Source organism: Cibotium barometz, chromosome 27 (assembly GCF_041138505.1).
Source record: "Cibotium barometz isolate CiBa-2024 chromosome 27, ASM4113850v1, whole genome shotgun sequence".
Taxonomy (NCBI): domain Eukaryota; kingdom Viridiplantae; phylum Streptophyta; class Polypodiopsida; order Cyatheales; family Cibotiaceae; genus Cibotium; species Cibotium barometz.
The window spans coordinates 29,004,794-29,031,468 of NC_141072.1; the positions used below are offsets into that span (position 1 = coordinate 29,004,794).

At 39.3% G+C, this 26,675-nt stretch overlaps 1 pseudogene; it reads right to left on the minus strand.

The window, feature by feature from the left end:
- Window positions 1-812: 812 nt before the first annotated feature.
- LOC147623262 (chlorophyll a-b binding protein of LHCII type 1-like) overlaps window positions 813-26,675 on the minus strand; it is a 74,809-nt pseudogene continuing 48,946 nt past the window's right edge.

Genomic DNA, 26,675 nt, shown 5'->3' on the forward strand with positions numbered 1-26,675 from the left:
TTTATGTCAAGAATGCTAGGGAAGCATTTTGATTGTTTCATGACGAGTGGTGATCAAGGCAAGGATGCAACACAAAGATAGAAGCAAGAAAACAAGAGACTTGATATTCTTATTTAGGGCTCTTGTAAAGAGTTCCAAGTTGTAGGTGAGTGTGGGAGTGGGCTTGAGAATAATCCCACATGGGAGGTTTTGGGGGTTTTAGGAGTTTTAGTATAAATAGTGGCTCATTTGAGAGCTCACACACACTTTGGGCTAAGTTCATGCAAGAGCTCCTTTGAGAGAACTACTTTCCCTCTTCTCCATAGAGGTGAAGACTCTTCTCTCACCCCATTTACATCTTTGTATGAGATAAATCTCTTCATTGAATCAATAGCAATGTCATGAGTCTTTCTCATCCTCTTCTCTAATCATTTTACTCTTATGCATGCTTTTAGTATTTCGTGTTTGTGTATGTGGGCTGATTTGAAGCTTTCATGGAAGCTTGATGCTTGAGTGTGTGCATGCTTGTAGGAAGATAGGAGTGGAGTGAGGTCTTTCTCTTTGCTTGTGTGCATAGTGATTGTGTCCCTCTTGCTTGTATTTGTGAATGAATGGGTGTGTAGGAATGAAGGCAAGTTGAGCTTGTGTGTGTGCTTAATCTAGTGTCTTGTGATGGTAGCCATAGGCATCTCTCCTTTAGAGGATAAGCTTTCGTGCACCTAACCGGGTTGAGTCCCTAGCGTGAAAGGAGTGCTTGCATTCCATTGGAGCTAGGCATAACCTCTATTCGCCTGTATTACATCGTACATCATTAGGAGTAGGATAATTAGACTCTAAGCTATTGCACAGGGAAGCGCTAGCAGGCGAAGAGTGCTGTTCTTAATCTCCTTCACCTTCAGCTCAGCAAACACCTCAGGGTCATAAGCGAAGCCCAAAGGGTTGAACTGGCCGCCTGGGTAGATGGGATCTGACACCTCACCTAACGGCTGGCCCGCCACCCTGTAGCCCTCCACGGCGCCCATCAAGATCACCTGGCATGCCCAGATGGCCAATATGCTTTGCGCCGCATGGACCAAGCTCGGGTTGCCCAGATAGTCCAACCTGCCCCATCGCTGAAGATCTGCGATCCCGCCTTAAACCACACTGCCTCACCAAACTTGACGCCGTTCTTAGCCAAGAGCTCCGAGGTTACGCAGCCCAGGACACCCAGCATTGCCCAGCGGGAGTGGATTACCTCTAGCTCACGGTTCTTGGCGAAGGTCTCAGGGTTCGCTAAGAGTCCGCTGGTGTCCCAGCCATACTCGCCATGGCCATCATTTGAACGCGCGCCTCCCTGGCTCTCACCTTCTTGGAGAGCTCATTGGCGGGCTTGGATAGCAGAGCAGCTGGCCCCACTGAAGACAGTGGAGAAGGAGGTGATAAGGTGGCCGCAGCAGAGAGAGCGGAGGGGCGATAAGGTGCTGGCGCAAAAAACGGAGGCGATAAGGTGCCGTGTGATTAAATCAAGGTTAGTATTTTATATATTTTTTTCTTTAATTTTTTCAATGTTTTCCGCATACTAGGCAATTTTCATGTTTTTTGCATTTTTTAAAAAAATAAATAAAAATAAAAAAATTCTATAAATTATGTGTTTTCTTTAGAGTCCACATTTTTTGCATATTTTAAATTTTTGTAATTTTTTACATAATTAGTATAATTAGCATAATTCGTATTTTTGTGTAAATATAAAAAAAGAAAAAAATGTATTTACACACATATTCATGTTAGTTGCATTTAGTGGTTAGGTAGGGTTAAATAAATAAATAAATAAATAAATAATAATAATAATAAAAAGTAAAAGAATTTTAAAACTGGACTGCAACGTGCTAAAAATAGCGTATGCATCTACGCTCGGGAACAATACTAGGGAGACGTAACACTAGTGCACCATCTACTCAAGGGAGCGGCACTCAATCGGTTGTTGGCAACTTGGAGAGTATTCTCGAGACATCTTCTCGGAGTCTCAAACAGAGAGCCTCTCAAGAACCGCGAGTGATATTTCAATGGACGTAAACGAGTCATTTGGCATGAATAGACCATCCACACCCATTAGTATGGCAGATTCTGCTAATCCATTTGAAATCCCAGATGGGGAGTTGATTGACAACATGAGACTCCATTTCTTGTATACAAATGCACATGGCGGTGAGATCTACAAAGATCCAATGAGCTGGTTTGTTGTTAAAATTGCAGACATTCATTCTGCGTTTGAACCAACACCATGGGTAAACTACCAAGATGATATGTACATGGGTACCCTACGAGGTCACCAAAAATTCTGAACAAGTGGATGCTTTGGGTGTACTTCAACCTAGCGCACAAGCAAAGCAGAAGAAGGAGCTTCCATTGGACCCAAATGTGCCAGGAACATCGCGCAGACCTGGTACGCCCATTTCTTTACTTGAAGAATTGTTTTCTGACAGGAATTGGGAGGATAGAGAAAGAACGGGAAAAGAAAAAGAGACCAAGAAAAACCCATGGGACATAGTAAAAGAAATTCCAGTAGTTAAAATCTATCAAGACGACCCAATTAAAGAGGTGTATAGGGATGTGGTAGAAACCCACTATGCAACCACTGTGAGCACCGGAGCTTAGAGCTTCCAGTCATGCATATAATAACTATAAAGCATCTAGAAGGTTTCACTAAGCGTGTTCATGATAGATGGGGGAACGACTTTAGAACCCTTGAATGGCCAGAGGTTAGGGAAATGACATGGAAAGGAAGGCCCCTTTTCACTGAGGTGTCTACCTTAGACACGGCACGTCCAGATGAGTCTGCCTTTCGAGGAGAAACACTACCACCACCATGGGCTAGAACCTCAAGTGTGGCTCGACCAGCACCTTCCATGCGAACAACTGCTAAAGGACCAGTCTTTCCAACGATTGATCCTACGAGGAGACCCGGGGCTATTAGAGAATCTAGGGGAGAAGAAAGACCACAAGCAAGTGGATATGTACCTCCAAGAGAACCCCATAGACCAAGAGAACTGACATTTGAAGAGCCTAGAGTTAGAGGCCGAGACTCATATAGGAGACATGACAATGAATATTCTAGAAAAGTGAGACCATCTGCGCTGCAAAAGCTTGTCAAGAAGTATGACGGATCCGGTGACCCATATGACCATATAGCAGCTTTTAAGCAAGCTATACATGCAGAGCAAGTCACGGATACGCACACGCAAATCGAAGGATTTGGCTTGACGCTAGAGAGTAAGTATTTATCATGGTTTTAGACTTTAGAGCCTGAGGCAAAGCGATCTTTTGATGGGCTGGAAAAGAGCTTTATAGTTGCGTTTTCAAAAATGGGAATTAAGCACAATGCGGTAGCTCAAATTTACGCTTTTAAGCAAAAAGATCAAGAATCTGTGCGAGATTGCGTAAATAGGCTAAAGCAGTACATCAATCGATGCCCTGACGATGAGAAGCCAAGCCAAGGAAGATTAATTTCTATCTTCCTAGAAGGCTTACGAAACAAGACACTTCACGCTCACTTGTACGCAAAGAAGCATGTCATCTTCAATGAGTGTTGCATTGATGCCATGGATTACGATGACAACTTTGATATGATTGGCATGGAAAACCAAGATAGTCATCTAGACGATAAACGTAGCTCTGGGAAGAGCTCTGACTCTAGTGTGTCATTAGTTAATCCAGATCAGATTGCTGAGATAGTATTAAAAAAGATGGGGCAATACTACAGACCTTCCTACCGACCCCAACCATCATACATGCATACTGTACCTACAGGCCCCTACGTCTATGGAGGATGTGGAGGTAGCCACCATAAAATCGAGCAGTGCCCAGCCTTCTCACCATTGGTTGGCAATCAACCAACAAAGAAGTGGTGCCAACTTTGTAAATGGAACTACACACATGTGACTTCGGACTGCAATCACATTGCAAGGATACAAAGGGAACAAGCAGCCAACTCTGCACCTAGATAGCAAGTTGCGAACCATGAGAGAACCTTAGTTGCTCAAGAGCAAGCACGGCCGGTGCTAGGAGCTCAACCTCCTCCACCTGGCACAACTTCCTTTAGATATGTGGAATATGAGAATCCTAAATTAGGTATGGAGATGGTTAGCTCTCAACCATACTACATCGAAGTGGAGCATTCTCTTGTCGAACCCTACTTTGAGAACCCAACCGGACCAAGCGTAGTTCATGACTTTAATGGAGACCCAAGCTCTTTGATGCTTATAGGATCTCAGCCAACCAAGACTCAAGGTTATCCAGGACCATATCCTACAAAGAGACTATACCCTACGCAACAAACAAGACCATGCTACAAGTGTGGTGGACCACATTGGGCGAGAGAATGTCCAAACAAGAAACGACCCCTCTTAGCTAACATAGGCACAACATCTACGTATCCACCTATACAGGCCCCTACGTATGTGGAGGATGTGGAGGTAGCCACCATAAAACCGAGCAGTGCCCAGCCTTCTCACCATTGGTTGGCAGTCAACCAACAAAGAAGTGGTGCCAGCTTTGTAAATGGAACTACACACATGTGACTTCGGACTGCAATCACATTGCAAGGATACAAAGGGAACAAGCAGCCAACTCTGCACCTAGACAGCAAGTTGCGAACCATGAGAGAACCTTAGTTGCTCAAGAGCAAGCACGGCCGGTGCTAGGAGCTCAACCTCCTCCACCTAGCACAGCTTCCTTTAGATATGTGGAATATGAGAATCCTGAATTAGGTATGGAGATGGTTAGCTCTCAACCATACTACATTGAAGTGGAGCATTCTCTTGTCGAACCCTACTTTGAGAACCCAACCGGACCAAGCGTAGTTCATGACTTTAATGGAGACCCAAGCTCTTTGATGCTTATAGGATCTCAGCCAACCAAGACTCAAGGTTATCCAGGACCATATCCTACAAAGAGACTATACCCTACACAACAAACAAGACCATGCTACGAGTGTGGTGGACCACATTGGGCGAGAGAATGTCCAAACAAGAAACAACCCCTCTTAGCTAACATAGGCACAACATCTACGTATCCACCTATAGAGAGGTTTTGCCAAGGGTGTAGCATTGACCATCTACCAAAGGATTGCTTGTTGAAGCCTGCAGATCTGACAGCACAAAAAGCTAAAGCGTCCCTCAACTATGTTGAAGTGATTCCATCACCCACGACATTTGAGGAGGAGAACGAACTAGTGTCACTAAGAGTAGTGACTAGAGCCCAAGCACAAAAGAATGTCAAAGAGGTTGTTGAGAAGTTCTATCCAAAGATGGAAAAGAGAGAAAGAAATCAACTCGACGTAAACCACGCAGCAAGGGGAGTAAGAAGTCGAAGGAGCACAAGAGCTCTGGTGGAGGAAATGCTATCCCAAAAGAGCTAGAAGGAATGTTGAAAACGAAAGAGAAAACACAAAATGAGCAAAAGGGAAAAGCATCTGAGTCCGAGGAAAGCTCAGGAGGATCAGTCCTTGTGGACAAGGTGTACGAGCCTTTAGATGCAGCGCTTCAAGCGTATAATAGTAGGATCACAGCTCTGACCGAGCTGCCTAAGAAGCTACAAGAATATCCCAACCCTCGTGAAGAGACAATCAACTTGGCTATCCATAAGCAGTTGATTAGGGATACTCAATCTCTAATAGATGGCCCACCACCTATGTACGCAAGAGGACCTGCTTCTCTGAAGCCTAACTTAGAGACGATACCAGAAGCCACGCCAAGCATGGAAAAGGGAAGTGAAGTTGTATCTCTACATTTCCCAAAAATGCCTGAAGGAGATGATTTACCTCATACCAATGCAGACGAGTCAAAACCATTGATTATCGTGGATTTTGCGGATTTTGGAGATGAAATTCTTGAAATAGAGGAAGCAGTAGAGCAAGGTTGAGGATCTAGCATCTTTTGACAAGTCACCACCGTTCTCTATAGTAGAATTCTCGAATCAAAGGGTTCAAGAATTAGATGCTTTATCTCTACTAGATGATGCCCAGACTGTTGTCTCAGCTCGGAGCAACAAGCTCACATGCAAGACACTGCCCTCATATTTAGGACTGTACGAAGCACATATAGCCAAATCATGCGAGTACCATCAATGACACGACAATCTCATCAGGAAAACGAGACATAGGGAGTTTGCAAGCTTTAATGTTGGCACCAGTTCTGTGTACCATTCCACTTGCAGAGTTCTTAAGCTTAGGCCATGATTGTGGGGAGAAGTGGCTACACAATTAACTGAGCTAGGATTGTGGAACCAAAACATCCAGGTTAAAGGCAAAGGCTTCTGAGCTAATGCTTAAGCAAACAATTCCGGTTCGTGTGAAAAAAGTTGGCAAGCATTGTGAAGACGATGAAGGAAATACTATGCTTCCTGTGGAGATCAACAAGATTGAATCTATAGCTATTCTAGATAGCAGACCAGGAGTGAGTATAGCAACAAAAACTGTATGAGAAATGCGAGAAAAACCTGCAATTATAAGTACAAGGATGAGTTTGCAATTGGCAGACGAAAATCTAGAGAGTCCCATAGGATTGCTTGAGAACGTTATAGTCAAGTCATGTGGCATTGAGTACGGACATACCTTTGCTATCGTATACTTTGGCAAGAACACAAATTACGAAGTGATCCTAGAAAGGCCATTCATGCGCCAATTCAAAATGATTCAAGACTGGGGTTACAATTACTTGTACCTCAGACATGAGAATGTAACCAACCACGAGGGTGAATCTGAAAAACCATGCTTATGTGGATGTGACACACTCTCCTGTGGATGTGTTTGATTCTGCTTCTTCAGAAGCATTGGGAGCAACTATGTCTGAAGGAAGAGCTGATCTATGGATCTGTGGAGCATCTTGTCAAGACTTGCAACCTAGAAATGTTACCATAGACAGAAGTGTGACGGATGAGGCGTATATCCCTATACCTTTTCTTGAGAACTTGATAGATCCCTTAGAATGGAACCATGTTTTAGCTACCATAGACACTTGTGCATTGCCAAGGCAAACACAGTTCTGTGATCCACATGGGTATGACATTATTCCTGTAAGAATGCTAAGACCGATCTATGCAGAGGAACCTCAAGAAGCCCCTAGGTATGAAGCAAACAAATCATTATTGCTAGGAGATATGGTATCTGTAGAGGAAGTATCCCCTCTTGAGTACAACTCAGCTGACGAAGGAGATGAGGATAGATGCTTAGAATCCTTTAATGGAAAGGATTCTGATGATGATGCCATAGCCCCTGAATCAGAGTTAGAGAAGATAAGATTGTTGTTAAAGGGCAGAGAGGTCTTGCTGAGTATTCCTAGTGACAAACCGAAACGTAAGTTTTGCAAGTGTTACCGGAAGTTTCGCAAACCGGAAGTCAAGGAAAAGAGACAACAACAACAAAAAGAAAGAGAAGATATGGATAAAGAGGACTTTATTCCACCTCCAACTTTGTAGGGAAGAACGAGTACTTGTACTACTTTGGGAGCTGATGATAAAATAAAAAACGAGATGAAATGGAGATACGGCTTTCAATTAGTGCAAAAGCTAAATGAGAAGGAGAGTGACAACCCAAAGAAGAAGAGGAAACAGAAATCGAGGCTAAAATTTGAGGCTTTAGTGCATTCAGTCAAGACTGAACAAAGCACCATGACGAGAGTGGAGCATAAAGCTCTAGTGCAAGAACGGAAGAGAATGCTAAAAGCAGCATGGTCTTCCATGAGTGATGACTCAGAGGAAGAAGAGGATACCACAAATATCCCCTCAAACTTCAAGAAATTCACCATACAAGATCGGAAAATAGTCTTGCAACAACCTAAACCTGAGGATCCGGGAGTTTCCTATGATGGCCCTTAGGATGCCAAGAAAATAGACCTGGCAGAACCAAGCGAAGAGCCACGTAACGTGTGGATTGCCACAGACTTAACCCAAGCGGAGGAAGAATTGCTAATCTCTACTCTGAGAGAGTATCAAGATATATTTTCTTGGAGTTACAAAGACCTTAAGGGGGTAGATCCAAAGATTTGCCAGCATACGATTCCCATGCGAGAAGATGCCAAGCCGTCCAAGCAGCATCCTTATACGTATAACAATAATTTTGCCAAAAAGATCAAAGAAGAGATTGACAAGCTGTTAGCAGCGGCTGAATTTATTTATGAGATTGAACATACAGAATGGGTTTCATCGATTGTGGTAGTACCTAAGAAGAATGGAAAACTACGAGTATGTGTCAATCTAAAGAAAGTAAATGCTGCTACTGTCCGGGACCACTATCCGCTTCCTCACTGATCATGTATTGGAGAGGGTAGCTGGTAAGAAGGCATATAGTTTTCTTGATGGATTTTCGGGCTACAACCAGGTATTTATTGATCCCAAGGATCAACACAAAACCGCATTTGCTACAGAATGGGGAGTGTTTGCATATAGATTCATGCCTTTTGGTTTGACTAACACTCCAGCCACCTTTCAGCGGGTTGATGAGCCATGCGTTCAAAGAATACCTGCGATTATTTCTTGAAATATTCATGGATGACTTGTCTGTGCATTCCATCGACAGAGAAGAACACATAGAGCATCTCAAAAAAATCTTTGAGAAATGCAGAGTGTATCGCATATGCCTTAACCCTGATAAATGCAAGTTTACGGTTAGGCAAGGGAAGATTCTAGGCCACATTGTGTCTAGGAATGGTATATCCACGGATGCAGAAAAGATAGCTGTTATTGTTGAGCTACCTAGACCTTAGAATGCGAAAGGGGTACAAGTTTTCATGGGTCATTGTTGCGGCTACTATTGTAGATTTATCTACATGTACGTTGAAATAGCACGGCCATTATACGCACTCCTTTGTTGTATTTGAATGGACAGAGGATTGTGAGGAAGCCTTTGAAAAGCTGAAGAAAGCATTAGTGACGGCACCTATTCTCAGGTCGCCGGATTGGGATAATTTATTCCATGTACATATAGATGCTTCGGCTTTTGCAATTGGCTGTATTTTAGCTCAACCAGGCGAGAACAAAATGGACTTTCCAGTCTCATATGCTAGCTGCCAGTTGAATAGTGCTGAAAAGAATTACACCACCACGGAAAGAGAAGGCTTAGCTATGATCTATGCTGTGAAGAAGTTTTGGCATTACCTTTTGGCCAACAAATTTACATTCTTCGTAGATCATCAAGCTTTGCTTTACCTTGTGAACAAGCCATGTGCAACCGGAAGGATTGTACGCTGGTTTATTATTCTACTTGAATTTGAATTTGAAGTAGGAGTAAAGAAGGGAAAAATGCATCAGCGATCTGATCATCTTTCCAGGATAACTTCAGGAGAAGCACTCGTTAGTGTAGATGATGATATTCCTGACGCTACTCTATTCTTGGTTGAGACAGCACCAAGATGGGCAGAACCCATCATTCAAGTTTTAACAACGACAGGATTTGTTAACTCCATTAGTCCCACGAATGAAAAGATAATGACCATAGAGCATTGTGCTCCTTATATAAGCTTCTTTCTGGACGATTGTATAAATTGGAAAAAGATGGAATACTCCATCTATGCCCTGACCCTAATCAATATGATGAGATTATCTCATATGTCTACGTGAGCTTAGGAGGCAGACATGTCTCTGGAAAGGATACGGTTAAAAAAGTTTTATGGGAAGGATATTGGTGACCAACACTTCATGCTGATACAGAAGAGTACGTACAGAATTGTAAAATTTGTCAACAAAGGAAACCCATTCCTCATGTGACTCTATTTTATATTTCAACAACATCCAATTGGAGTTCGTACATTGTGAAGTATTTGACGCAGGGTCATACGGACGATAAGATGCCTAGGCATAGAAAGAGAGCCATAGAGGTAGAAGCAGTGAGTTTTTAGATCATTGAAGGCAAGCTGTACAAAAGGGGCAAAGATGGAAACCTACGGACTTGTGTTTGTAAGAGTGACTACCTTAGCGTATTGACTCATGCACATTCAGGAGTTGGGGGTGGACATTTCTGTGGAGAAACAATACTATGGTCAGGACTATGATGGCCTATGCTTTTTCATGATGCAACAGAGTATGTCAAATGATGTGATCAATGTCAAAGAGCCAAAACTCCTACCAAGTATGAGGACATGCCATTGACCAATTATGGGGGTCAGAGCTTTTGCCAAATGGGGAATTGATTTTGTGGGACCAATTAAACCACCAGCATGCCATACACATGCTGAGTATATCATTGTAGCCACAAATTATCTTACGAAGTGGGTAGAAGCAAAAAGCACAGTAAAAAACGATGCTAGGACCACTACAAAGTTTTTATACGAACGTGTTTACATGCTACGGTTTACCTATTGAGATTGTGAGTGACCAAGGTGTGCATTTTATCAATGAAGTCATTACCTTCTTTTGGAAGACTTTATGGTCATCCATAAGAGGTCAGCGCCTTATCACCCGCAAGCAAATGGTCAAGCTGAGAGCACAAACAAGACTCTTTGCACTGCGCTTACAAAGATTGTTGAGGGACATAGAACAGATTGGGAACAGAAACTTCACTCAGTTCTATGGGCTTACCGAATTGCTTACAAAACATCCATAGGCACGACACCTTTCAATCTAGTTTTTGGATTGGACACTATCCTTCCGATAGAATTTATTGTACCTACACTTCGAGTTGCAAAACAACTTGAGTGGACGGATCATTAATTCTCTACACGGATCGATGAATTGGAGAGGCTAGATGAAGACAGGCTATTGGCAGTCATTGGCATGTATGCTGAAAAACGACGCCAAAAGCATTGGCATGATATGCATGTGAAGAAAGGTCGCTTCAGGAGAGGTGATGTAGTGTTGCTTTACACATTTAAGAAACAAAAACGCAAGCTAAAAATGCGAGGACTTGGTCCATTTGTGATCAATAAGCTTAGTGCGAGTGGTGCAGTAAGGTTGGAAACCTTAGACGGAGAGCCAATGACTAACTTCATCAATGGTAGCCGCTTGAAGTGCTATGAAGAACCTCTAACAGATGATATGCTGATACGCATACATGCTAGTCAGACACGTAAAAAAGCTCAAGCTTTGTTACAAAGTCAAGCAAAAGAAGAAGCTAAGGCTAGAGTAGCACTAGCACGAGAGCGCCGCAAGGCAGCTATCATGGCCATCCACTTGAATGATGATGAAGACTTTGTAGATCCCTTTCATATTGAAGTAAGGATCCCTACTCAAAGAGAAATCTTTGTAGCGTCTGCACTTATAGATTCGGGAGCTGACTGCAATGTTTTGTCTTATGAAGCGTGGACATCATTAGACCAACCTTTGCTCACCAATGCATCATTGAACTTCCAGAGTTTCTCTGGTGATGAAACCCTAGCCCTAGGCAAGTGCTGTATTAATATGTCCATTCAGGATCAATCTATGCACGTGACTTTTTATGTTGCTAAAATAAGAGCCAAGTAGTGGGGTGGATGTTATTTTAGGCAAATCATGGATTAGAACCACCAGATGCGGTATGGACTTGAACTCATGATAATACACCTTGTTGGTAAATTCTACTCACCTTACAGGATCAAGTGCTTCGGCACTCCCATCTTTTCAAAAGGTGGAAACCATCACTACTGTGATAGAGACAACCTCAAAAGATCCAATGATTTGGGTGAATAATGACAATGACAATACTCAGGGATGGCATGTGCCAACATCTCTCTTATATGCACAAGGCTACGGAAGGGGGGAAGCACTTAGAATTTAAATCTGGTTACCTAAAGCAGCTTGCAAGGCAAGACCCAATGCTGCGAAGGAACATCCAAGAAATACAAAGCTAAAGAGGAGGTTCACTAGAGCCAACAGTTTCACCTCCAACAAGACCACTCAACAACGGTGGATCCCAAAGAAGGTTCTGCAAGCACAAGGCTACTACGAGGGTGCTACTACCTTTTGGCTACCAAAGAAGAATGCAGGGACTACTGTAGCAAAACATAATTATGTTCCTGAATCTACTCAAGAACAAAAGCAGTCAATACCACCTCACTTACAAAAACCAAATCAATACTAGAAACCACGCCTTACCAAGCCTGAAAGAGTCCAAGTGGAAATACAAGCTGACGCGTCAATTGGACATCATCAGAAGGTCTCGAACAGGAAGGGATACTCCAAACTGACGTGGGAAGAAAAAGGCAAGTGGGTACATTTACTCACTTCTATCTCAGAGGCAACACATCAGAAGGAGGATATTGTAACCAAATCAAGTTCAAAGTCTATTCCTCAAAACACAAGCAATGTCAAAGTTTGTCTTACAAAGCCGATAACTTTCAATCACGCTCCTACATAAGTAGACTCCCTGACTATCAAGGAAAGAGTGTTCTTCCTACAACTCCAACTATTTGGAATGTCGTCGGTATTCTACTCTTTCCCTAATCAAATTACATTACCAGCCATAAGTCTACAGGCATAGGTGTTAGAGTTGGGCACTCTGAAGACCCAAGAAAATTTTGAAAGCCTAATGGGATGGCAAGAACACAGCTGCCATATGGTTGCCAAAGCTCAAAAGTGTTCAAACATCTCCATTCACACCTCCTTCTATTTGTCCCAATGCATTTCCTATGCCTATCGCTAAAATCTCACCTCCGACAAAACTTCAATCTCTTACACGTACTCTAAAATGGGTACCAAAAAGAGTCCAACAAAAAGGAACCTGTGCCATACATCAACACCCCACAAACAATTTGCATAATGTTACATCCAAAAGCAAACTCATTCTTGAAAGAGCTATCATGCTACAAAAGCTACTTTTTGGCAATTCATCTATGGAATCTATTAGCTCTATTTCCATCATGCCTATACATACTAGCATTCTTCGTTCGACTTGCATTAAATAAAAAAATCTGAACACTTCCTTATGTGTTGTGTAGAATAACCAAATGGAGAACACTTCCTTATGTTTCTTATTTTTTGTCTTTTTAATTTTCTTTCTCTTTAGTTTGTTTTGTCGGAATAAAACAGATACAAGCACCAAACTACATCTTTTGCTTCAGTACCGCAACTAACAGTCATATAATCAAGTACAAACAATTCTTCACCAACCAGCGCTTTAACAGAAACAGGTGAACTCATGCCAATCTCTAATGTTTTTTGTATTTTTCTTATTGCTTGATTGTTTATAAATTTCACTTTACTAAGCATGGCAATATGCATCTCCTTTGGTCTAGAGTAGGGATAGCATTTTAGTGGCTTTAGACGACTTGATAGTGTAAGTTTGACCGTAATTGTTTTTACCCGTTTAGCAATACAAAGTAATTAGTGTTTTGTGCTAAAGGTATAGTTCCAGACCTAGGACAAAGAGACTAAATTAATCATAGGACCGTCAGTGGATATCTTGCCCTTACTAGGACATTGCTTAGGGACAATCTAATAAACCTTTGATAACAAAAATTGGCATGACAAAAATAAAAGAAAAGTGTATATGTTTGTGGCCTATTGCCTTGTTATTCATGGTAGGGGAGGTCTATACCTTTCCCAAACCAATGCCTTGTGTAGTAAGGAATAGCCATACCGCGGGTGCGCAAACATACTCTTGAAGAGAGCCCTATTCAAAAAAAAGAAAGAAAGAAAGAAAGAAAGAAAGAAAGGACAGAAAGGCACCAAGAGAAATGCTTGTCTAATCCAGGATGGTCAGCGTTGTGCTTAAAATATTAAACCGAACACTAAGCAATATCAAGAGTCTGCCACTACATAATTATGTTAGATTTATTAATGTTGAACCGACATCTTTGACTTAGCATAGGCTTAGTATACTACTTGATAGTCCCTCGATTAACTGTTGTCTTTTGCCTTCTAGGAAAAGAAAAATACATTTGGCATAAAACATTCTTTACTTTAGTTAGCTGCCTGCTGCTTGTTGCTGCCTGCCAGGTAGTAATTATTAAGGCTTGAACTAACCTAGTCAATCTCTACACTGCTTCAATGTTTCCTTGCTCTAGCTAATTGGACGTTTATTGCCATGTCTTATTAAGTAAAATTACTTGTTTTGTTATTGTCTGTCAATACTTTTACTTTCACACAAACCACCTATCGTTTTGCTTGCAGAGGTACACAACACTGGAGATGCGATTCTTCCTTGGCATCTACACGCTCGAGGACGTGCGCAAAATAGGAAGGGAGGAATGTTGCGTGACGACGAGTGGTGATCAAGGCAAAGATGCAACACAAAGATGGAACCAGGAAAACAAGAGACTTGATATTCTTATTTAGGGCTCTTGTAGAGAGTTCTAAGTTGTAGGTGAGTGTGGGAGTGGGATTGAGAATAATCCCACATGGGAGTTTTTGGAGGTTTTAGGAGTTTTAGTATAAATAGTGGCTCATTTGAGAGCTCACACACACTTTGGGCTAAGTTCATGCAAGAGCTCCTTTGAGAGAACTACTGTCCCTCTTCTCCATAGAGGTGAAGACTCTTCTCTCACCCCATTTACATCTTTGTATGAGATAAATCTCTTCATTGAATCAATAGCAATGTCATGAGTCTTTCTCATCCTCTTGTCTAATCATTTTACTCTTATGCATGCTTTTAGTATTTTGTGTTTGTGTTTGTGGGCTGATTTGAAGCTTGTAAATGCTTGTAGGAAGATAGGAGTGGAGTGAGGTTTTTCTCTTTGCTTGTGTGCATAGTGATTATGTCCCTCTTGCTTGTATTTGTGAATAAATGGGTGTGTAGGAATGAAGGCAAGTTGAGCTTGTGTGTGTGCTTAATCTAGTGTCTTGTGATGGTAGCCATAGGCATCTCTCCTTTAGAGGATAAGCTTTCGTGCACCTAACCGGGTTGAGTCCCTAGCGCGAAAGGAGTGCTTGCATTCCATTGGAGTAAGGCATAACCTCTATTTGCCTATATTGCATCGTAGGGAGATCAGGGTCTTTCCATTGACCGTCTTGTGATTAAGGTCGTGGAGACCTAAGTGATAAAGTTGCAACTGCTGTGACGGAGAGTCAATGGAGGACGTCTCACGTAGCAAGGTTGACCGAGGTGACCAGCCTCGGTTTGATTTAAATGGTGAGCTTCCGGTATGGTGGATGAGGGACTAAGGAAGCGGCCTATGAGTGAAGTGCTAGGTGACCTGCGAAGGATCCTAGAGGGTGCTAACCATACAGTGCTCAAGCTCTGGGTCGCCGAAGATACCCACACGTGCGACGTGGAAGATATTGAATCAAGGAGTAAGAGTTTTTTTTTGAAATCGGGCATGGATCTGGTTGATTGACCTTGATGGTCCTCAAACGGATGAGTCCATGACTCTTTTAAATAGATCTGTTGGTTGATCTTACTGATCTTCCACGGAGATTCCATTTTGTTATTTGAATATATTGCCGGTTACTATGAGCTAGGAACTATCGAAAAGGCCCCTGTGTGGTGAGCATTCTGGTTGCCAATGATGCCATAAGTACACCGATGAAGGAATAATTGGAAATAAGGATTCGACCAGAGATTTTGAGGATTGTGATCAGTGACACAATGGTTTCATTAAAGGATTGTTTTAAAGATAGTTGATGCTGAGAAAAAGGCAATTTCATATTGGGTGTGTAAGTGGTGGGACTAGTTTTATGTTTGCATGAACATTCGGCTAGGGGGCGTGGGAACTCTTTTCCCTGGTACCCGGGACAAAACCTAACCAAATTTCTAATTGGATCCCATCACTACAGTGGTTGGGCGGTTGGCTAACCCACCATGGGACTGGATGGGGTTAGGCTAGACTGATGGGTTCGTAAATCGAGACTCAATTTCTGTTTAGTTCAATAGATGAAGTAAATCCCAGAGACAAAAATTTTTCTATTGAAAAGAATCAACAACTGTTCCTCTCATAGAGGAAAAAAGCATTGGTCTCTATGATCCAAGTACAGTCTTTTTCCCTAATCTTACTATGGGACTTACGGGTTCGGTCAGATGAGCTCAGTTAGTTAATGCTTTTGACTACATTAGGGAAAAGTTATCCTAGTGGAATCGCCCATGCTTTCCGGGCAAAGAAAGTTTTTTCAGGTTCGGTTTTGGAAAAACCGATGGATTAGTCTCTTGTCTGGATATCCGTGTGGTGTGGGCGAGGCCACAAGTGTGGGACCCTGCCTCGTGCAAGAAGTGCTATCCGCTGCTAGCACCCCTAAAATTGTTACGCGATGGGGACAGGGATCTTATAGTTGGTATCAGAACCATTTGGCTAATGAGGATTAACCGAGAAGCCAAATATGTCAAAAATTTATCAAGAAGCATGAAAAGGTTGTAACTGTGTGATATAATTCAGACAATTTGATGTTCAAACTGAAATTCGTAAATTGGTAATTGGGTCTTCAGATGGAAGTACCGCAATTGTATGGAATCCTTGACTTGTTTGAGGCCTAGACATGATGGTATTTACTTTATAGTTTCAAGAACCATGACTACCCGTATTTACTGAGGGTATAACTGTAGCTCTTTATTGGTAGTATATACGAGTAAATCTAAGACTTGAAATTATAAGCATTAATGCTATCCAGATGATGAATTCAAATGTGGTTGATATGATTTTTAAATTCTGGTTGAGAACTGATGAGTTGATTTGGATTCTGATTGAAAAATGATGATCCCTGAAATTTGGTTGAAATGTAATATGCTGAGCAAAACTGCAATGAGGATGAATGGGAGGAGTCCCTGTGATGATGTTCTTAACTGGAATGATGTTAATGACTTCAGCCAATCACTATGGGAGGAGTCCCTGTGATGATGTTCTTAACTGGAATGATGTTAATGACTTCAGCCAATCACTATGAGATTAGTGGATTGTGCTAGCAGATTGCTACTATTAGCTTTTGTCCAGTGGATCAAGTTAAGGGATGATAAATTAAAAATCTAAAAAATTGAAATCTCCATGGAGGACTGTTTAGATGGAAAAAATTAGTCTGATGGACCATTATTGTGTTAAAGATATGAATGAGATATTCTGAATGAATTGTTAACCGATAATGCGTTCTATATGAGTATCTTTATCCCTTGATTCTGTGGGGAGCCGACCTATTTGGCTAATGAGGATCAACCGAGAAGCCAAAAATGTCAAAAATTTATGAAATAACAAAAAAAAAGGTTGGAATTGTGTGATGAAATTCATACAAATTGATATTCCGACTGAAATTCGTAAATTGGTAATTGGGTCTTCAGATGGAAGTACTTCAATTGTATGGAATCCCTGACTTGCTTGAGGCCTAGACATGATGGTATTTACCTTATAGTTCCAAGAACCATGACTTATACGTATATACCGAGGGTATAACTGCAGCTCTTTACTGGCAGTATATACGAGTAAATCTAAGACTTGAAATTATAAGCATTAATGCTGCTATCCAGATGATGAATTCGAATGTGGTTGATATGATTTTTAAATTCTGGTTGAGAACTGATGAGTTGATTTGGTTTCTGATTGAAAAATGATGATTCTTGAAATCTAGTTGAAATGTAATAAGCTGAGCGAAACCGCAATGAGGATGAATGGGACGAGTCCCTGTGATAATGTTCTTAACTGGAATGACGTTAATGACTTCAGCCAAATCACTATGAGATTAATGACTTCAGCCAAATCACTATGAGATTAGTGGTTTTTGCTGGTGGTGGGCAGATTGCTACTGTTAACTTTTGTCTAGTGGATCAAGTTAAGGGATGATAAATTAAAAATCTGAAAATTTGAAGTCCCCATGGAGGATTGTTCAAATGGAAAAAATTAGTCTAATGGACCATTATTGTGTTAAAGATATGAATGAGATATTCTGAATTAATTGTTAACTGATAATGCGTTCTATATGAGTATCTTTATCCCTTGATTCTGTGGGGAGCTGACCTATTTAGAGAACCCCAAAATCAGTTGAATCAAAAATCGGATTGAATCATAAATAAAGAGACTTAACAAGAATTTTCGTATTGAAAGGAACATGGATCGAGGTCGTCGTGGTAGAAACGTTAACCCCCAACTCGATGAAGAAGAGCTCGACCTGGATGTTTGTAAAACTCTTCATAGTTCGCAGCCTGGACCTTTCAACGGTGAAGAGGAAAACTTGGACAAGGTTGTGGAGAAGTGGATCGAATCAATGGAAGAATACTTTGATGTCACCGGGTACAATGAGAAGAGCAAAATGGCTCTTGTAAGGCTGAAAAAGTAGAGATAGCTAGAGTGGCATGGAGAAACCACTGCGAGACAAACTGTCTCGACTGAGATACCCAAACCTAGATTGATCTCAAAATTTACCTAAGGACGAGGTTCTGTCCTCTTGACTTTTTAGAAACAAAGATAAACAAATTCTTAGAGTTAACCCAGGGGAGTAGATCTATTGAAGCATATCACCAAGCATTCGCCCTCCTCCTCAGATACTCGCCTCCGCTAGATGAAGAACAACTGATGGGCCAAGTTCATTCGGGGACTGAACGAACCTTTGAATATCTTGGTGAAGAATGCCAAGCCAGTTTCCATGGCCAAAGCAATTCAGATGGCGAAGGATTTCGCCAAAGCCTTTGATGTCAAAGTCCCGCCAAGCACCATCACCTTTCAAAGTGTTTTTATTCCCAAAAGATGATTCCAACCTTCCTCCGCCTACTAAGAGACATCTGGGTCAAACCCAGGATATGGGAAGTTCCAGAATGGAAGAAACGTCCTTTTCCCAAAACTCAATCCCCTGGATTTCAACTTAAGAAGCTCCACCCTTGAACAAGAGAGTGAAATGCTATAACTGTCAAGGAATTGGACATCGCAATATGGATTGCCCAACTCCTTTTGGATCAAGGTATTCAGGGCGGCAAGGAAATCAGGGATCAAGATTCCAGACTCCCGTCCCTTCCTTCCAGAGTAATCAGGGTTCTATCCACCAAAATCACGGAAATCCGAGAAGTAGACCCTCTATCCAACATGCAGTTTCAATCCAAAGTAATGTAAGACCTCCAACTCAGAATAGGGGAAGTCAAAGAGAGTTGTTCCAAAATCGGTCGTCCACTTCCAAGGCAGTAACGCTGGAAGTGATTGAAGAAGAAGAAGAAGATGAAAGAGATCATACTCCACCTCTATGAGATGAGAACATCTCGCATTTTTTAAGTGGGGTAGAATGTAAGATTCCTCCCCAGCCTTTCAAGATGTCCAGCATCTTTCCCTGTAATCAAATCCCTCTTCTGAAATATAAAAGATCTTGTTTCTACCAGTTTTGGCCTAGAGAGAGAAAATCTTGTAGAGAATGGTAATTCAATTTTTAAATATTTTTAGATGAAAAAATATATCATCTTATTAAAATAAGTTCCCTTGAAACAGAAGTTCAAAAAGATTTTCAGAAGGTGCATTAGAAATTAAGTATAATCTGTTCAAGAGGTATTATCCTAGGGGTCAAGATTTTTTCAAAATTTTAAATTAAGGTTCCTATGGACCAATAAGATTCATCCAAATGTAGGGAGGAGATAAATGGAGAAATAAAAGGAAAATCCCCCAAAAATGAGTAAATACTCACATAAGATGAAGAGTTGACTAAGGACAAGGTTAATAGTTAAAAAAGAGAGATATTTAGAAGAAATGATGCATTTTTGACACCTCAGTATGGGGGAATTCCCCTCATGAAGGAGGCGCCTATTTCACATGTGTGAGAGAGTTTTAAACTCCCAAATAATGAGATATTTTTATCTCTCCTCTCTCGTGTTTCAACTAGATCCAAAAAGTGAACTAAACTGACCTAAAAATGGTCAAAAATTAACCAAACTGATCTGGAAAATTCTAGAATCAGTTTGCTTGGTTAGAGGCTCACTTTTTCTTATAAATAGAAGCCTCCCCCTTTGTTGAAGCTTAATAGTGTTTTTTGCACTTTTACCCTGCTTCTCCCAAGAGTCAAAAACTGTGAATTTACTCATAATTCATTAGTTTTTGACCTTCCCTCTTCTAAAGATTGGTGGCCACTCTTGTTTCAAACAAGGGTAGATGTATTCTTAAAGTATTATTTTTCATCCTAGGTATAAGAAAATGCATTCTAAAAATATTGTAATAAAAAGTGTTACTTTCTTTAGAATTAAATTCTATGCATAGAAGGAAGCATATTGAAATTGTTATTTTGATTATAAAAGTGTTTTTCCATCATAAATGATTTGTATGCATAAACACATGCATAAAAGATGTTTTTTTATATTAAAAGTGTGATTTCAATCATAAATGATTTTTATGCATAAATGGATGCATAAAAGAAATTCTTTTATATTATAAGAGTGATTTTCATCATAAATGATTTGTATGCATGAACATATGCATAAAAGATAATTTTTTATATTAAAAGTGTGATTTTCATCATAAATGATTTTCATCATAAATGATTTGTATGCATGAACATATGCATAAAAGATAATTTTTTATATTAAAAGTGTGATTTTCATCATAAATGATTTTTATGCATAAATGGATGCATAAAAGAAATTCTTTTATATTAAAAGAGTGATTTTTATCATAAATGATTTGTATGCATAAACATATGTATAAAAGATATTTTTTTATATTAAAAGTGTGATTTTCATCATAAATGATTTTTATGCATAAATGGATGCATAAAAGAAATTCTTTTATATTAAAAGAGTTATTTTCATCATAAATGATTTGTATGCATAAACATATATATAAAAGATATATTTTTATATTAAAAGTGTGATTTTCATCATAAATGATTTTTATGCATAAATGGATGCATAAAAGAAATTCTCTTATATTAAAAGAGTGATTTTCATTATAAATGATTTGTATGCATAAACATATGCATAAAAGATTTTTTTTATATTAAAAGTGTGATTTTCATTATAAATGGATTTTATGCATAAATTAGATGCATAAGAGAAATCTTTTATTCTAAAAGTGTAGTTCCTATTAAATTGGATTTATGCATGGAAAGATGCATAAAGAATTTATTTTAATCCAAAAGTGTTATTCTCATCAATTTTGATTTTATGCATAAATAGATGCATAAAGAATTTTATTTTTAATTCAAAAGAGTTATTTTTATCAATTTTGATTTTATGCATAAAGAGATGCATAAAGAATTTTAATTTTAATTCAAAAGAGTTATTTTTGTCAATTTTGATTTTATGCATAAATAGATACATAAAGAATTTTATTTTTATTCCAAAAGAGTTATTCTTATCAATTTTGATTTTATGCATAGAAAGATGCATAAAGAATTTTATTTTTAATTCAAAAGAGTTATTTTCATCAATTTTGATTTTATACATAAATAGATGCATAAAGAATTTTACTTTTACTCCAAAAGAGTTATTCTTATCAATTTTGATTTTATGCATAGAAAGATGCATAAAAGAATTATTTTATTTCAAAAGTATTATTTTCATTGAAATTAAAATTATGCATAGATAGACGCATAAAAGATTTATTTTTATTTTGAAAGTGTTATTCTCATTAAAATGGAATTTATGCATAGTAAAATGCATAAAAGGTTTATTTTTAATTCGAAAGTGTTATTTTCATTAAAATTGAATTTATGCCTAAATAGATGCATAAAAGGATTTTAATAAAAGTGTTATTCCTACACTAAAGTTGTCTTCATGCCTAATTAGATGCGTAAAGAATCTTTATATCAAAAAATTAGAATTCTCTTACTTTCTACAAATAGATGTGATAGGAATCAGATAGATGTAAATGGATGGATGGATGGAAGTGATATGAATGAGATAAATGAAAATGGATGATTGGATAAATGAAATGGATGTATGAATATAGATGTGGATGTGGATGTGGATGTATGGATGTAGATATGGATGTGTATGTATGAATGTCGATGTGGAAGTGGATGTATGAATGTGGATATGGAAATGGATGTGTGGATGTATGAATGTAGATGTTGATGTGGATGTGGATGTGGATGTATGAATGTGGATGTGGATGTGGATGTATGAATGTGGATGTGAATGTGGATGTATGAATGTGGATGTGAATGTGGATGTGAATGTATGGATGTGGATATGGATGTGTATGTATGAATGCGGATGTGGATGTGGATGTATGGATGTGGATATGGATGTGTATGTATGAATGCGAATGTGGATGTGGATGTATGGATGTGAAAATGGATGTGTGGATGTATGAATGTAGATGTGGATGTGGATGTATGAATGTGAATGTGGATGTGGATGTATGAATGAGAATGAGGATGTGGATGTATAAATGTGGATGTGGATATGGATGTGGATGTGGATGTGAAGGTGGATGTGGATGTGAAAATGGATGTATGGATGTGGATGTGGATGTGAAAATGGATGTATGGATGTGGATGTGGAAATGGAAATGGATGTATGGATGTGGATGCACAAATGTGGATGTGTATGTGGAATAATGAATGCGAATGTGTATGGATGAGATGTGATGACATGTGAATTGGGATGTGAATAAATGATATCTGATGTGAATGAATCTGATGTGATGAGATGGAAAATGATGTGATTGGATGAGAATGAGTACACATATGAATGGAATGTGGAATAAGTAATGTGGATTGATGAGGGATAATGTGGAAAGACGAGAGTTCATTATAGAAACTGTATTTGTGACCTGTTTGTAAATGACTATTTTATGTCAAGAATGCTGGGGAAGCATTCTGTCCGTCGTGTGATTAAGGTCGTGGAGACCTAACCGATAAAGTTGCAACTGTTGTGACGGAGAGTCAATGGAGGATGCCTCGCATAGCAAGGTCGGCCGAGGTCTTGACCAGCCTCAGTTTGATTTAAATGGTGAGCTTCCGGTATGGTGGATGAGGGACCAAGGAAGCGGCCTATGAGTGAAGTGCTAGGTGACTTGCGAAGGATCCTAGAGGGTGCTGACCATACGGTGCTCGGGCTCTGGGTCGCCGAAGATACCCACACGTGTGACGTGAAAGATATTGAATCAAGGAGTAAGAGTTGTTTTCTGAAACCGGGCATGGATCTGGTTGATTGACCTTGTTGGTCCTCAACAAATGAGTCCATGACTCTTTTATATGGATCTGTTGGTTGATCTTGCTGATCTTCCATGGAGATTCCATTTTGTTATGTGAATATATTGCCAGTTACTATCGAAAAGGCCCCTGTGTGAACAGGTGGTGAGTGTTCTGGTTGCCAATGATGCCATAAGTATACCGATGAAGGAATAATTGGAAATAAGGATTCAACCAGAGATTTTGAGGATTGTGATCAGTGACACAATGGTTTCATTAAAGGATTATTTTAAAGATAGCTGATGCTGAGAAAAAGGCAATTTCATATTGGGTGTGTAAGTGGTGTGACTAGTTTTATGTTTGCATGAACATCCGGCTAGGGGGCCTGGGAACTCTTTTCCCTGGTACCCGAGACAAAACCTAACCAAATTCCTAATTGGATCCCATCACTACAGTGGTTGGGCAGTTGGCTAACCCACCATGGGACTGGATGGGGTTAGGCTGGACTGATGTATCCATAAATCGAGACTCAATTTCTGTTTAGTTTGATAGATGAAGTAAATCCCAGACAAAAATTGTTCAATGGAAAAGAATCAACGGCTGTGCCTCTCATAGAGGAAAAAAGCGTTGGTCTCTATGATCCAAGTACAGTCTTTTTCCCTGATCTGACTATGGGACTTACGGGTTTGGTCAGATGAGCTCAATTAGTTAAGGCTTTTGACTACGTTAGGGAAAAGTTATCTTGGTGGAATCGCCCATGATTTCTGGGCAAAGGAAGTTTTTTCGGGTTCGGTTTTGGAAAAACTGATGGATTAGTCTCTTGTTCGGATATCCGTGGTGGGGGCGAGGCCCCGAGTGTGGGACCCTGCCCCGTGCAAGAAGTGCTACTTCCACTGCTAGCACCCCTAAAATTGTTGCGCAGTGGGGACAGGGATCTTACATTACAAGCTCTATGTAAGTTAATTTTCTTACTTGTTTAATTTGAAATTTGTGGTGTTCTTGATTTTTATGTTTTGCTAAATTGAAATTCAAATGCTATGCCTTGATAAAAAGGCCACCCCCTTCTCTTCTTTACATTCCAGCCTTTCTTAATCCTAGAAAGATTAACTAAAGGATTAATTAAACTCTTCTTATTATTTACTCTCTTCAATTTAGAAAATTGTGTAGATTAGAGTTCTATGAATCTAATTTGGGTTAAACTCTTCTTATTATTTACTCTCTTCAATTTAGAAAATTGTGTAGATTAGAGTTCTATGAATCTAATTTGGGTTAATTTAAGTCAATTAAAGAATGATAAAAATGAGAAATGGTCATCCATACAAAGGAGGTTATGGCAAAATTTTCCAGAATTTTGTGGAAAAGAAAGTTTGTTTTTATGTTATTCCAAAAGAGTGATTCCCACCATTTTTGTATCTAAAAGAAATATTTTGATTACTCCATGTACATATTCACCTATAAATATGCATGGATATCACTGATGTTAATTATTAAAATTCATTTTTATGCATAGAAAGATGCATAAAGGAATTATTTTTATTTCAAAAGTGTTATTCTCATTATAATTGATTTTTATGCATAGAAAGATTCATAAAGGAATTATTTTTATTTCAAAAGTGTTATTCTCATTAAAATTGATTTTTATGAAAAGAAACATGCATAAAGGAACTATTTTTATTTCAAAAGTGTTATTCCCATTAAAATTGATTTTTATGCATAAATAGATACATAAAGAATTTTTATATCAAAATTAGAATTCTCTTAAGTTCTATGTTTAAATTCTATGAATAGATGTGATGAGATGTGATGTGAATCAGATGGATGTGAATGAACGGATGGATGGATGTGATGTGAATAGAGGTGATGAGATGTGAGGTGAATAGATGTGATGAGATGTGATGTGAATATGATAGATGTGAATGAACAGATGGATGGATGTGCTGTGAATAGAGGTGATGAGATGTGAGGTGAATAGATGTGATGAGAATTAGATGTGATGTGAATAGAGGTGATGAGCTGTGAGGTGAATAGATGTGATGAGATGTGATGTGAATTAGATAGATGTAAATGAATGAATGGATGGTGGATGTGATGTGAATAGAGGTGATGAGATGCGAGGTGAATAGATGTGTGGTGATGAGATGTGATGTGAATCAGATAGATGTGAATGGATGGATGGATGGATGTGATGTAAATAGAGGTGATGAGATGTGAGGTGAATATATGTGATGAGATGTGATGTGAATCAGATAGATGTGAATGAATGGATGTGACACAATAGAGGTGATAATATGTGAGGTGAATAGATGTGATATGAATCAGATAGATGTGAATGAATGGATGGATGGATGTGATGTGAATAGAGGTGATGAGCTATGAGGTGAATAGATGTGATGAGATGTGATGTGAATCAGATAGATGTGAGAATGAATGGATGGATGGAGGTGATCTGAATAGAGGTGATGAGATGTGTGGTGAATAGATGTGATGAGATGTGATGTGAATCAGATAGATGTGAATGAATGGATAGATGGATGTGATGTGAATAGAGGTGATGAGATGTGAGGTGAATCAGATAGATGTGAATGAATGGATGAGATGTGATGTGAATCAGATAGATGTGAATGAATGGATGTGATGTGAATCAGATAGATGTGAATGAATGGATGAGATGTGATGTCATGTGAATCAAGATGTAAATGAATGATATGGGATGTGAGTGGATGTATGTGAATGTGTATGTGAATAATGGATGTGAATGAGTATGTGAAAGAATGGATGTGAATGTATGTGATGAGAGTGAATGTGAATGTGTATGTGAAGAATGGATGTGAGGAATGGATATGGATGTGTATGTGAAGAATGAATGTGAATGTGTATGTGAAGAATGGATGTGAATGAGTATGTGAAAGAATGGATGTGGGTGTATGTGAAAGAATGGATGTGGATGTATATGAAAAAATGGATATAGATATGTATGTGAAAGAATGTGATGTGATGTAAAGAGATGTGATGTGACATGAATATATGTGGATGTGAAGTGATAGATATGAATGTTTAGATAGATGTGAAGTGATAGATATGAATGTATAGATAGATGTGAGAAGTCATACATGTGAACAATTGGATGGATGTGGATGAATGAGATGAGATGTGTTTGAATGAGATATGATGTGGATAGAAGTGATGTGATATAATGTGGATAGAATGTATGTGATGGGATGGTTATGAGAATGTATGTGTGGTGGATATGAACGAATAAATGTGATGGATATGAATGAATGTGATGTGATGTAAATGGAGATAGATGTGATGTGTGATGTGAATGAATATGATGTGATGAGATGTGGATATGGTAGATGTGATTGAATGAGATCTGATGCGGATAAATGAGAAAAGATGTGATGTGGATATGGTAGATGTGATATGGTAGATGTGATTGAATGAGATCTGATGCGGATAAATGAGAAAAGATGTGATGAGATGGAAAATAATGTGATGAGAATGGGAATACATATGAAATAAATGAGAATTGATGTGAAACAATATGGAAAGACGAGAGCTCGTTAAAGAAATTGTATTTATGACATGTTTTTAAATGACTATTTTATGTCAAGAATACTGGGGAAGCATTTTGACCGTCTTGTGAATAAGGTCGTGGAGACCTAATCTGATAAAGTTGCAATAGCTGACGGAGAGTCAATGGAGGACGTCTCGCATAGCAAGGCTGGCCGAGGTCTTGACCAGCCTCGATTCGATTCAAATGATGAGCTTCCAGTACGGTGGATGAGGAACTA